General features: G+C 40.6%; 1 non-coding gene across 1 annotated transcript; it reads right to left on the reverse strand.

The window, feature by feature from the left end:
* Positions 1-9,129: 9,129 nt before the first annotated feature.
* LOC130953906 (small nucleolar RNA R71) lies at positions 9,130-9,237 on the reverse strand. Its single transcript, XR_009076066.1, has one exon. It is a non-coding gene; the product is annotated as a small nucleolar RNA R71 (small nucleolar RNA).
* Between the last annotated feature and the right edge of the window lie 5,157 nt (positions 9,238-14,394).

A 14,394-nucleotide genomic window follows, 5' to 3' on the forward strand; every position in this document is an offset into this window, starting at 1 on the left:
AATGTAGTTCAAGCACAATCAATAGCAATTACAATAATTATAGCAGTTAGCAGTTAACATAAGTATTCACATAGGCAAACCAATTACAATATGCACACCCAAACAAAGTCACATAAATGCATATGATGCATGCCTGTCCTACTGGTCATGAGCTCACGCGTCGATTATGTTTCCAAACCCGACTCGGATAAGCGGGATCCAACCACCGTCCTTACCCGTAGGTCCCACAGACAAGCGGAATTAAACCACCGTCCTTCCCCAGAACACGCAAGCGGGATCAAACCATCGTCCTTGCTTCCACCGTAAGCGGGATCAAACCACCGTCCTTACGCGGGCGCTGCACCCTCGACAAGCAGGATTAAACCACCGTCCTTGCCAGGTGCCAACGGCTTATTGATAAACCACTATTTTGTGATTCATATTGTGTTTAATTGTGTGGTTTTATCAGGTCTTCGCCCACTTATTCATATGATTTGCATGTATTTATAATTCCTTCCTAAAAATATTCTATGATTGAAAACTTGCTTCCTAAAGATCTTTTAGTTGTATATTTTTATTTTTCTTCGTACCATTCGATGCCGTGATCTGTGTGTTAAGTGTTTCAGGCTTCATAGGGCAAGGATGGCATAAGGAATGAAGAGGAAGCGTGCAAAAATGGAAGGAACACAAGGAATTGAGGAGATGACCAGCGAGAAGTCACGCGGTCGCATGGCTCACGCAACCGCGCAAAACGAAAGAAATCAGAGTGACGCGTTCGCATGCCTGACGTGACCGCGTGGATTGGAAGCTGCACGAACGACTCGAATGTGTGGACGACGCGGTCGCGTGACGTGCGCGATCTGCAGAATTACAGAAGTCACTGGCACAGATTCTGGGCCGCATTTTAACCCAGTTTTTGGCCCAGAAATACAGATTAGAGTCAGGGAACATGCAGAGACAACAACAACAATTCATTCCGCATAATTTCAAGTTTTTAGATCTGAATTTACTCCTCCCCTAGGTTTTCTCACTTGAACATTCATAAATTAGGATTTTGAAGAATTTTGGCTTTAACTTTTGAGAAGAGTCTACCTCCGGTACTGGTCATTATAGTTTGTTATTTACTTTTCATTTACTCTTCCATATTTTCAATCTGTTCAGAGTTGACATTGGATTATTTTCATAGTTTATTAATCCAAAAGTATTTTTACTTTTAATTAATCTCTTTCATTATTATTTATTATGTCTTTTCTTATTTCCCCTATTGATTTTGTGAAGTCTACAAGTACGATTATGGAGTAGTTCCCCAACTTGATTGGGAGATGATTAAAAGGAGAACCTTGAGTTAGAATTTTCAAGAGTTCAATTGTAATTGGTTCATTGTTGGTTGGCTTGTTAGTCACTAACTCTAATCCTTCCCAAGGGAGAGGATTAGGACTTGTGAATAGAAGTTGACTTTTAATTTGACTTTCCTTCATTCATTGAGGGTTAACTAAATGTAAACAATGACTAATTATTAATTGCTCTTGATAAAATTCTAACAAGAATAGAACTTCCAATTAATCTTCTCCCGGTCAAGATTTTATTTAAATCATATAAATTCTCTAATTTAATTTTCTATTCATCAAATTCAAAATCCCTTTTGAAAACCTCTGATTGATAAAATAGCACATCTTCCTGCAATTCGTTGGGAGAGGACCTGGGACTCATATTCCCAGTATTTTATTTCTAAAATTTGTGACAACCCTTTTCTAAATTGACGAGTGGATTTTTGCTGGTTAAGAACTGTACTCGCAACGCCATTTTTCTAATTAATTCTTAATCTGCCAATTTCCGCTCACGTCAATTTTTGGCGCCGTTGCCGGGGAGGTGCAATAGTGTGCTAATTTATTGATTGGAATTTATTTAATTGCATTTTTCTTTTTATTTTTGTTACTATGAGCTGCACGTTTCTTTCGTTAAATGACACGTTCACTTCCTGATCCAAGCTTGCCAGTATTTGACCCTGAGATTGAAAGAACTATTTCACGTATAAGGCAAGCTCGGCGTCGGTTAGTCCTCTCCGAGGACGAATCTAAAACGTCATCTAAGGGAGAAACAAGCTCCCCCTCTATTGATCCAGTTGATTCACATGCAGGTGACATGGCAGCACCTAGGATAGTCACTATCCAGGAGGCTGGAGCCCCTGATTTTACACTACAGCCATTCCGGGCACACCACCCAGTGGTGGATGTGGACTTTGAAATAAAGACTGCACTACTCAACTTGATGCCCAAGTTTCATGGCTTACCTTCTCAAGAGCCTATCAAGCACCTTAGAGATTTTCAGACTGCTTGTTCTACTGTTAAGCGTGATGGTACTGACGAAACTTCTATTCTGTTAAAAGCTTTCCCATTCTCTCTTGAGGGGATGGCAAGAGAGTGGTACTACACTCAACCCGAAGCAACTATTTCTAACTGGGATACGCTTAGAAGAGAAATTTTGGAAAAATTCTTTCCAACTGAGGTTACTGATAAACTGAGAAAAGACATGTCCATGATCGTTCAGGACGAATCTGAGACTCTCTATGAATATTTGGAGCGCTTCAATAATCTTCTGGAAGCATGTCCTCACCATATGATTGACAAGATGGTGTTGCTCGGCTACTTTACACAGGGCATGAAATCTCAAGATAAGACCACATTGGAAGGTGCTAGCAATGGGTCTATGAAAAAGTACAAGACCACGGAAGAGGCATGGCAATTGATCAGCGACTGAATCTACTAGAAATCATAGGCAGAAACAAGGTCGGTCAAGAGCTGTTGTAGAGGTATCCTCTAGCAAAGAGACTGCTGCTATAACTCAGAGCTTATGTGAAATGACCAACTTGCTGAAGTAGATGCAACTAAGTCAACAACAAGCTCAGCAAGTTCAGCCTTCTCCACCACAACACAGCCAACAGTTGGTTCCACAAAGAGTATGCGGGATCTGTGCAGATTACAGTCATTATACTAATGAGTGTCCGCAACTCCAACAGGAAGACCACATTGTGGCAGCCACTCATAACTTCTATGACCGCCCCAATCAAAGGTATAATCAAGGTGGCAGCTACAACCATGGATGGTAGGATAACCCCAACCAAGGTTGGAGCGACAATCATAACAGAGGAGGTAGAGATAACAATGGAAACCAGAGGTGGAATAACAATAACAACTTCAGGCAGTAGAATCAGAATCAGGCCTATAGAGCACCTCATCTAAGGCAGCCTCAAGCATCTCAGCAGACCCCTCAGATCACTTATCCCTCTTCATCTCATAATGACGAGTTACTATAATCTATTGATCGGAGACAGCAGGCCATGGAAAACAACCTTACTTCTACTCTAAATGGTCTGAACTCTACCTTGCAAGCCCTTGTCTCACAGATTGGATCACTGAATAACTCTAACAACCAGTCCTCAAGCTCTGGTGGACTCCCCTCTCAACCATTACCCAACCCCAAAGGTGGCATCAATGCCATTATCCTGAGATCTAGAACCACACTACAAGAGAGGAATCCAGAGAAATCGAGCACGCCAGAACACGCCCCAGCTGCGAACACGGCTGAGGTAGAGGATGTTGAAGAAGAAGATGAAGCACAAGACATGGCTGAAGCAGAAGCAGCCCAACCAAGGAGTGCGGAACCCCAGCAAATTGAAGCTATAAAAGACGCCACTCCTATTCTATTTCTACACCTTGCTAAGAATCCCAGAAAGCAGATGGAACTTGATCCCAAAATGGTAGAGATCTTCAAAAAGGTTGAGGTAACTGTTCCCCTTTTTGATGTTATTCAGCAAGTGCCTAAATACGCAAAGTTTCTAAAAGAGTTGTGCATACATAAAGATAAAATTAATGAATTAAAAACTATTCCTTTAGGTAGTTCTATATCTGCTTTAATGGGAAATATACCTGAAAAATGTAGTGACCCAGGCCTATGCATAGTTAAATGTACCATTGGAGGTGTGATCTTTTCTGACTGTATGTGTGATTTAGGAGCATGCGTGAGTATTATGCCTTTGTCTATATATAATGCTTTAAGGCTCCCTCCCTTAAAAAGGTCGGCAGCTCGTTTTGTATTATCAGATAAAAGCATTATCACAATGGTTGGAATTGCTGAAGATGTATTAGTGAGCATTAAGGGGCTTACGTTTCCCATTGATTTTTATATCCTGGAGATGCCCCAAAATGACTCAGGGAGACCTTCGTCAATCCTGCTTGGTAGACCATTTTTGAAGACTTCAAAATTCAAGCTGGATGCCTTTTCGGGAACCTATTCCTTTGAGGTAGATGACAGAATAGTGAGCTTCAATCTAGATGAAGCTATGAAGCATCCCCCAGAAGATCACTCCATATTTCAATGTGACATCATTGATGAAATTATAGCTACAACCCACCAGGAAGAAATGGAAGAGAGTCACATGGAGCGAGATCCAAGTGTGGGGACACCCTCTGAACATACTGAAGATTCATCACCATTTTCGCCAGCCCCAGAGAATCCAGAACCAAACCATGAGCGGAAAATGGAATTAAAGCCCCTTCCTCTACACCTCAAGTATGCATACCTTGAGGACAAGCAGAAGTTCCCAGTTATCATTGCAAGGGAGCTCACTTTCCAACAAGAAGAACAACTGCTTAGTGTATTGAGGACGCATAAAAAAGTAATTGGATGGAGTTTGGCGGATATAGTCGGCATCAACCCTCAAGTTTGTGAACATAGAATATTCTTAGAAGAAGGAGCAAAGCCTGTCTGTCAACCTCAGAGAAGATTGAACCTCACCATCTTAGAAGTTGTCAAGAAGGAAGTAACCAGACTACTTGAGGCAGATATCATTTACCCCATTTCTGATAGCGAATGGGTCAGCCCAGTACAAGTGGTGCCCAAGAAGTCTGGAGTCACAACAATAAGGAATGAGCAAGGAGAACTTCTAACAACCAGAGTGCAGAACGCATGGAGAGTCTGCATTGACTACAGGCGTCTCAACCAAGCCACTCGCAAGGATCATTATCCCTTGTCATTCATTGATCAGATGCTTGATCGCCTGTCAGGTAAATCTCACTACTGCTTTCTACATGGTTACACAGGTTATTTTCAAATCTATATAGCTCCTGAAGATCAGGAAAAGACTACCTTTACATGTCCTTTTGGGACTTATGCTTATAAAAGAATGCCCTTTGGCTTGTGCAATGCACCAGCTACTTTCCAGAGGTGTATGATGAGTCTTTTCTTTGATCTCATTGAGACTTGTATGGAAGTTTTTATGGATGACTTTAGCGTTTATGGTGATTCATTTAACCTTTGCTTGGATAGTTTGTCTAAAGTATTGGACATGTGTGTTAGTTCAAACCTTGTTTTAAATTTTAAAAAGTGTCATTTTATGGTAAAACAAGGTATTGTTCTAGGACATGTAGTTTCTGATACTGGTATTGATGAGCGGATAATTTGTACGCTTTTTGGCATTATTTTTAGTATGTTTTTAGTAGTTTTAGTTGAGTTCTTAGTATATTTTTATTAGTTTTTAATTAAAATTCACTTTTCTGGACTTTACTATGAGTTTGTGTGTTTTTCTATGATTTCAGGTATTTTCTGGCTGAAATTGAGGGACCTGAGCAAAAATCTGATTCAGAGACTGAAAAGGACTGCAGATGCTGTTGGATTCTGACCTCCTTGCACTCGAAGTGGATTTTCTGGAGCTACAGAAGCCCAATTGGTGCGCTCTTAACGGCGTTGGAAAGTAGACATCCTGGGCTTTCCAGCAATATATGATAGTCCATATTTTGCCCAAGATTTGATGGCCCAAACCGGCGTTCAAAGTCACCTACAGAAATTCCAGCGTTAAACGCCGGAACTGGCACCTAATTGGGAGTTAAACGCCCAAACTGGCATAAAAGCTGGCGTTTAACTCCAAGAGAAGTCTCTACACGAAAATGCTTCATTGCTCAGCCCAAGCACACACCAAGTGGGCCCGGAAGTGGATTTTTATGTCATTTACTCATCTCTGTACACCCTAGGCTACTAGTTTTCTATAAGTAGGACCTTTTACTATTGTATTTGGGGAGATAGAGAGTCTTTTGATCATGTTTTGATGATTAAACTCACTTTGGGAGGCTGGCCATTCGGCCATGCCTAGACCTTGTTCTTATGTATTTTCAACGGTGGAGTTTCTACACACCATAGATTAAGGTGTGGAGCTCTGCTGTACCTCGAGTATTAATACAATTACTATTGTTCTTCTATTCAATTCCGCTTGTTCTTTGTCCAAGATATCACTTGTTCTTCAACTTGATGAAGGTGATGATCCGTGACACTCATCATCATTCTCACCTATGAACAAGGTGACTGACAACCATTCTTGTTCTACAAGCATCTGAGGCTTAGTGAATATCTCTTGGATTCTTTAACCGGAATCCTCGTGGTATAGGCAGGACCTGATGGCAGCATTCAAGAGAATCCGGAAGGTCTAACCTTGTCTGTGGTATTCTGAGTAGGATTCAATGATTGAATGACTGTGACGTGCTTCAAACTCCTGAGGGCGGGGCGTTAGTGACAGACGCCAAAAGAATCACTGGATTCTATTCCGGTCTGATTGAGAACCGACAGAGGATTAGCCTATGCTGTGACAGAGCATCAGGGACGTATTTTCACTGAGAGGATGGGAGGTAGCTACTGACAACAGTGAAACCCTACACGAGCTTGCCATGGAAAGGAGTGAGAAGGATTGGATGAAGGCAGTAGGAAAGCAGAGAGACGGAAGGGAAGGCATCTTCATACACTTGTCTGAAGCTCATACACCAATGATATACATAAGTATCTCTATCTTTATCTTTATGTTATTTTCGTTCATCACCATTATACATTTGAGTCTGCCTGACTAAGATTTACAAGATGACCATAGCTTGCTTCATACCACCAATCTCCGTGGGATCGACCCTTACTCGCGTAAGGTTTATTACTTGGACGACCCAGTGCACTTGCTGGTTAGTTGTGCGAAGTTGTGTTTATGCCATGGTATTGAGCACCAAGTCTTTGGAGCCATTACTAGGGATTATTTGTGTATTAAAAAGTATTGATCACAATTTCGTACACCAAGTTTTTGGCGCCGTTGCCGGGGATTGTTCTTGTGTATGGACAACTGACGGTTCATCTTGTTGCTTAGATTAGGTATTTTTCTTCAGAGTTCTTAAGAATGAATTCTTGTGTTTCAAGGTGATGTTCTTATCATCACCAAGGCTGATTGATTCTCATCAATTTAGCTCTTGAATGGAGTGTCCTGCTGAAGCTTGGCCGGCCATGTCTAATTCCTTTAGACTAAAGCTTTAGACTAACATTGCATGATTCCTGGAATTCTCATTAAGAATTTTGATACCTTTATTTTCTTTCTCTACTTAATTTTCGAAAAATTCACAAAAACATAAAAAAACCAAAAATATTTGATGTTTCTTGCTTAAGTTTAGTGTCTCATCTTAAGTTTGGTGTCAATAGCATGCATTCATTCATGTGTCTTAAGGATCTTCAAGTACTTCTTGATGATTTCTTACTCTGATCTTTGAATTCTTTTAACTTGAGTGTTCATGTGTCTCATATAGTGTTAGTAGTATACAAACTGCTAAGTTTGGTGTCTTGCATGCATTGTTATTTGATTCTTGTTGCATTTTGATTATTAAAAATCCAAAAAAATTTTTAATTTGTGTCTTTTCAAGTCAATGATACAAAGAATTGAAGATTCAGAACATACTGCAGAGGAATTACACAGAAAAAGCTGAGCAGTCAAAAATGCCCAGTGAAGAAGGCAGACTGGCGTTTAAACGCCAGCCAGGGTACCTGGTTGGGCGTTTAACGCCCAAAAAGGGTGCATTTTGGGCGTTAAACGCCAGAATGGATACCATTCTGGGCGTTTAACGCCAGGATGGTGCTAGGGGGAAGATTTTGTTTTCAAAATCAATTTTTTTCAAATTTTCAAAGTTTTTCAAAATCAAATCTTTTTCAAATCATATCTTTTCAATCAAATGTTTTCAAAATCAATTTCTTTCCTTTTTCAAAGATACTTACTAACAATTAATGATTTGATTGAACATTTTTTGCCTTTTCTGTTAAGGAAGGTTTTATGTTTGATTCATATCTTTTCTTGTTAGGCAAGTCACTAATTTTCAAAATCAAATCTTTTAAAATTGTTTTCAAATCATATCTTTTAAAATTGTTTTCAAATCACATCTTTTTAAAACCAATCATATCTTCTTAACTACATCTTTTTCAAAATAGTTTTCAATCAAATCTTTTTGATTTCTAATTTAAAAATCTTTTTCAAAAATCACTTGATTTCTTTTCCACTCTTATTTTCGAAAATCAATTAAGTGTTTTTCAAAATGTTTTCAAAATCTTTTACTTAAATTTTCGAAAATTACTTCCCTTCTTCTCACATCCTTCTAATTCTGAACTAACTCTATTCCTTAATGCAAAATTCGAACTCCATCTTCTTTGATAAGTTCGAATTTTCTACTTCTGTCTTCTACTTTTCTTTTCCTCTGACACCTCAAGGAATCTCTATACTGTGACATAGAGGATTCCATATTTTCTTGTTCTCTTCTCTTTTATATGAGCAGGAACAAAGACAAAGGCATTCTTGTTGAAGCTGACCCTGAACCTGAAAGGACCTTGAAGAGAAAGCTAAGAGAAGCCAAAGCACAACTCTCTTTAAAGGACCTGACCGAATTCTTCAAAGAAGAAGAAGACATGGCAGCCGAAAACAACAATAATGCAAACAATGCAAGGAAGGTGCTGGGTGACTTTACTGCACCTACTCCTGATTTTTATGGGAGAAGCATCTCTATCCCTGCCATTAGAGCAAACAACTTTGAGCTTAAACCTCAATTAGTTTCTCTAATGCAACAGAATTGCAAGTTCCATGGACTTCCAATGGAAGATCCTCATCAGTTTTTAGCTGAATTCTTGCAAATCTGTGACACAGTCAAGACTAATGGGGTTGACCCTGAGGTCTATAGACTGATGCTATTCCCTTTTGCTGTAAGAGACAGAGCTAGAATATGGTTGGATTCTCAACCTAAAGAAAGCCTGGACTCTTGGGAAAAGCTAGTCAATGCCTTCTTGGCAAAATTCTTTCCACCACAAAGATGGAGTAAGCTTAGAGTGGAAGTCCAAACCTTCAGACAGAAGGATGGAGAATCCCTCTATGAAGCTTGGGAAAGATACAAACAATTGATCAGAAAATGTCCTTCTGACATGCTTTCTGAATGGAGCATCATAGGTATCTTCTATGATGGTCTCTCTGAACTATCCAAGATGTCTTTGGATAGCTCTGCTGGAGGATCTCTTCATCTGAAGAAGACGCCTGCAGAAGCTCAAGAGCTAATTGAAATGGTTGCAAATAACCAATTCATGTACACTTCTGAAAGGAATCCTGTGAACAATGGGACTAGTCAGAAGAAAGGAGTTCTTGAGATTGACACTCTGAACACCATACTGGCTCAGAATAAAATATTGACTCAACAAGTCAATTTGATTTCTCAAAGTCTGTCTGGAATGCAAAATGCACCAAACAGTACTAAGGATGCTTCATCTGAGGAAGAAGCTTATGATCCTGAGAACCCTTCAATGGAAGAGGTGAATTACCTAGGAGAACCCTATGGAAACACCTATAACTCTTCATGGAGAAATCACCCAAATTTCTCATGGAAGAATCAAGAGAGACCTCAACAAGGTTTCAATAACAATAATGGTGGAAGAAACAGGCTTAGCAATAGCAAGCCTTCTCCATCATCTTTTCAGCAACAGACAGAGAGTTCTAAGCAGAATACCTCTGACTTAGCAACCATGGTCTCTGATCTAATCAAAACCACTCAAAGTTTCATGAATGAAACAAGGTCCTCCATCAGAAATTTGGAAGGACAAGTGGGACAGCTGAGCAAGAAAGTTACTGAACTCCCTCCTAGTACTCTCCCAAGCAATACAGAAGAAAATCCAAAAGGAGAGTGCAAAGCCATAAACATGGCCGAATTTGGAGAGGAAAGAAAGGAAGTGGACGCCACTGAGGAAGACCTCAATGGGCGTGCACCAACCTCCTTTGAGTTCCCCAATGAGGAACCATGGGAATCTGAGGCTCAAAATGAGACCATAGAGATTCCATTGGATTTACTTCTGCCTTTCATGAGCTCTGATGAGTATTCTTCCTCTGAAGAGGATGAGTATGTCACTGAAGAGCAAGTTGCTAAATACCTTGGAGCAATCATGAAGCTAAATGACAAGTTATTTGGAAATGAGACTTGGGAGAATGAACCTCCTTTGCTCACCAAAGAGCTGGATGACTTGTCTAGGCAGAAATTACCTCAAAAGAGACAAGATCCTGGGAAGTTTTCAATACCTTGTACCATAGGCACCATGACCTTCAAGAAGATCTTGTGTGACTTAGGGTCAAGTGTGAACCTCATGCCTCTCTCAGTAATGGAGAAGCTAAGGATCTTTGAGGTACAAGCTGCAAAAATCTCACTAGAGATGGCAGACAACTCAAGAAAACAAGCTCATGGACTTATAGAGAATGTTTTGGTAAAAGTTGAAGACCATTACATCCCTACTGATTTCATAGTCCTAGAGACTGGGAAGTGCATGGATGAATCCATCATCCTTGGCAGACCCTTCCTAGCCACAGCAAAGGCTGTGATTGATGTTGATAGAGGTGAACTGATCATTCAAGTGAATGGAGAATCCTTGGTGTTTAAGGCTCAAGGATATCCCTCTGTCACCATAGAGATGAAGCATGAAGAGCTTCTCTCAAATCAGAGACAAACAGAGCCCCCAAAGTCAAACTCTAAGTTTGGTGTTGGGAGGCCACAACCAAACTCTAAGTTTGGTGTTGAACCCCCACATTCAAACTCTAAGTTTGGTGTTGGGAGGTTCCCACATTGCTCTGATCATTTGTAAGGCTCATTGAGAGCCCTCTGTCAAGCTACTGACATTAAAGAAGCGCTTGTTGGGAGGCAACCCAATGATTATATTCTATATATTTTTTTTTGTTATTTTATGTTTTTTGTAGGTTGATGATCATAAGAAGTCACAAAATCCATTGAAAAAAGCAAAAACAAAATGAAAAACAGGAAGAAAAACAGCACACCCTGGAGGAAAATGCTGCTGGCGTTCAAACGCCAGTAAGCCTAGCAGTTGGGCGTTTAACGCCCAGTCTGGCACCATTCTGGGCGTTTAACGCCAGAAAGGGGCACCAGACTGGCGTTAAACGCCAGAAAAGGGCTAAAACCTGGCATTAAACGCCAGGAATGGGCATCAGCCCGGCGTTTAACGCCAGAAATGGGTCAAAACGTGAATTTTGATGCCATTTGGTGCAGGGATGACTTTTCCTTGACACCACAGGATCTGTGGACCCCACAGGACCCCACCACCATTCTCTCTCTTCTTCCCCCATTCACCAATCACCTCAATACCTCTTCCCTAAAAACCCTTCACCTATCAAATCCCATCTTTCTCTTCACCACTCACATCCATCCTTCATAAATCCCCACCAACCTCACCCTTCAAATTCAAACCACTTTCCCTCCCAAACCCACCCATACATGGCCGACCTCCTCCTCCCCTCTCTCCTATAAATACCCTTCTTCACTCCTTCATTTTCACACAACCTAAACCCCACTTCTCCCCCTCTTTGGCCGAATACACCACCATCTCCCTCTTCCTCATTTCTTCTTCTTCTACTCTCTTCTTTCTTCTTTTGCTCGAGGACGAGCAAACATTTTAAGTTTGGTGTGGTAAAAGCGTTGCTTTTTCGTTTTTCCATAACCATTATGGCATCCAAGGCCGGAGAAACCTCTAAAAAGAGGAAAGGGAAGGCAAAAGCTTCCACCTCCGAGTCATGGGAGATGGATAGATTCATCTCAAGGGTGCATCAAGACCACTTCTATGAAGTTGTGGCCTTGAAGAAGGTGATCCCTGAGGTCCCCTTTTCACTCAAAAAGGGTGAATATCCGGAGATCCGCCATGAGATTCGAAGAAGAGGTTGGGAAGTGCTTACCAACCCCATTCAACAAGTCGGAATCTTGATGGTTCAAGAGTTCTATGCCAATGCATGGATCACCAAGAACCATGATCAAAGTATGAACCCGGATCCAAAGAATTATCTCACAATGGTTCGGGGGAAATACTTGGATTTTAGTCCAGAAAGTGTGAGAGTGGCGTTCAACTTGCCTATGATGCAAGGAGATGAACATCCTTACATTAGAAGGGTCAACTTTGATCAAAGGTTGGACCAAGTCCTCACAGTTATATGTGAAGAGGGCGCACAATGGAAGAGAGATTCAAGAGGCAAGCCGGTTCAATTGAGAAGGCATGACCTCAAACCCGTGGCTAGAGAATGGTTGGAGTTTATCCAACGCTCAATCATTCCCACTAGCAACCGGTCCGAAGTTACTCTAGACCGGGCCATCATGATCCATAGCATCATGATTGGAGAAGAAGTGGAAGTTCATGAGGTTATAGCCCAAGAACTCTACAAGGTGGCGGATAAGTCCTCTACCTTGGCAAGATTAGCCTTTTCTCACCTCATTTGTCACCTCTGTTATTCAGTTGGAGTTGACATAGAGGGAGACATCACCATTGATGAGGATAAGCCCATTACCAAGAAAAGGATGGAGCACACAAGAGACCCCTCTCATCATGAGATCCCTGAGATACCTCAAGGGATGCACTTTCCTCCACAAGACTATTGGGAGCAACTAAACACCTCCCTAGGAGAATTAAGTTCCAACATGGGACAACTAAGGGTGGAGCACCAAGAACACTCCATTCTCCTCCATGAAATAAGAGAAGATCAAAGAATCATGAGAGAGGAGCAACAAAGGCAAGGAAGAGACATTGAGGAGCTCAAGCACTCCATAGGACCTTCAAGAGGAAGGAAGAGCCGCCATCACTAAGGTGGACCCGTTCCTTGATTTCCTTGTTCTTTATTTTTCTGTTTTTTCGAAAATTTCATGCTTATGTTTGTCTATGTTTGTGTCTTATGATCATTAGTGTCTTAGTGTCTATGCCTTAAAGCTATGAATATGAATCCATCACCTTTCTTAAATGAAAACTGTTTTTATCACAAAAGAACAAGAAGTACAGGATTTCAAATTCATCTTTAAAACTAGCTTAATTAGTTTGATGTGGTGACAATACTTTTTGTTTTCTGAATGTATGCTTGAACAGTGCATATGTCTTTTGAATTTGTTGTTCATGAATGTTAAAATTGTTGGCTCTTGAAAGAATGATGAAAAAGGAGACATGTTACTGAGGATCTGAAAAATCATAAAAATGATTCTTGAAGCAAGAAAAAGCAGTGAATACAAAAAAAATAGAGAAAGCAAGCGAAAAAAAAAAGAAAAAAGAAAAAGAAAGAAATAAAGTTGTGATCCAAGGCAAAAAGAGTGTGCTTAAGAACCCTGGACACCTCTAATTGGGGACTTTAGCAAAGCTAAGTCACAATCTGAAAAGGTTCACCCAATTATGTGTCTGTGGCATGTATGTATCCGGTGGTAATACTGGAAGACAGAGTGCTTTGGGCCACGGCCAAGACTCATAAAGTAGCTGTGTTCAAGAATCATCATACTTAACTAGGAGAATCAATAACACTATCTGGATTCTGAGTTCCTAAAGAAGCCAATCATTCTGAACCTCAGAGGATAAAGTGAGATGCCAAAACTGTTTGGAGGCAAAAAGCTACTAGTCCCGCTCATCTAATTTGGAGCTATGTTTCATTGATAATTTGGAGTCTATAGTATATTCTCTTCTTTTTATCTTATTTGATTTTCAGTTGCTTGGGGACAAGCAACAATTTAAGTTTGGTGTTGTGATGAGCGGATAATTTGTACGCTTTTTGGCATTGTTTTTAGTATGTTTTTAGTAGTTTTAGTTGAGTTCTTAGTATATTTTTATTAGTTTTTAATTAAAATTCACTTTTCTGGACTTTACTATGAGTTTGTGTGTTTTTCTGTGATTTCAGGTATTTTCTGGCTGAAATTGAGGGACCTGAGCAAAAATCTGATTCAGAGACTGAAAAGGACTGCAGATGCTGTTGGATTCTGACCTCCTTGCACTCGAAGTGGATTTTCTGGAGCTACAGAAGCCCAATTGGCGCACTCTCAACGGCGTTGGAAAGTAGACATCCTGGGCTTTCCAGAAATATATGATAGTCCATATTTTGCCCAAGATTTGATGGCCCAAACCGGCGTTTAAAGTCACCTACAGAAATTCCAGCGTTAAACGCCGGAACTGGCACCTAATTGGGAGTTAAACGCCCAAACTGGCATAAAAGCTGGCGTTTAACTCCAAGAGAAGTCTCTACACGAAAATGCTTCATTGCTCAGCCCAAGCACACACCAAGTGGGCCCGGAAGTGGATTTTTAT

The sequence above is a fragment of the Arachis stenosperma genome, chromosome 9, assembly GCF_014773155.1.
Source record: "Arachis stenosperma cultivar V10309 chromosome 9, arast.V10309.gnm1.PFL2, whole genome shotgun sequence".
Lineage (NCBI taxonomy): Eukaryota > Viridiplantae > Streptophyta > Magnoliopsida > Fabales > Fabaceae > Arachis > Arachis stenosperma.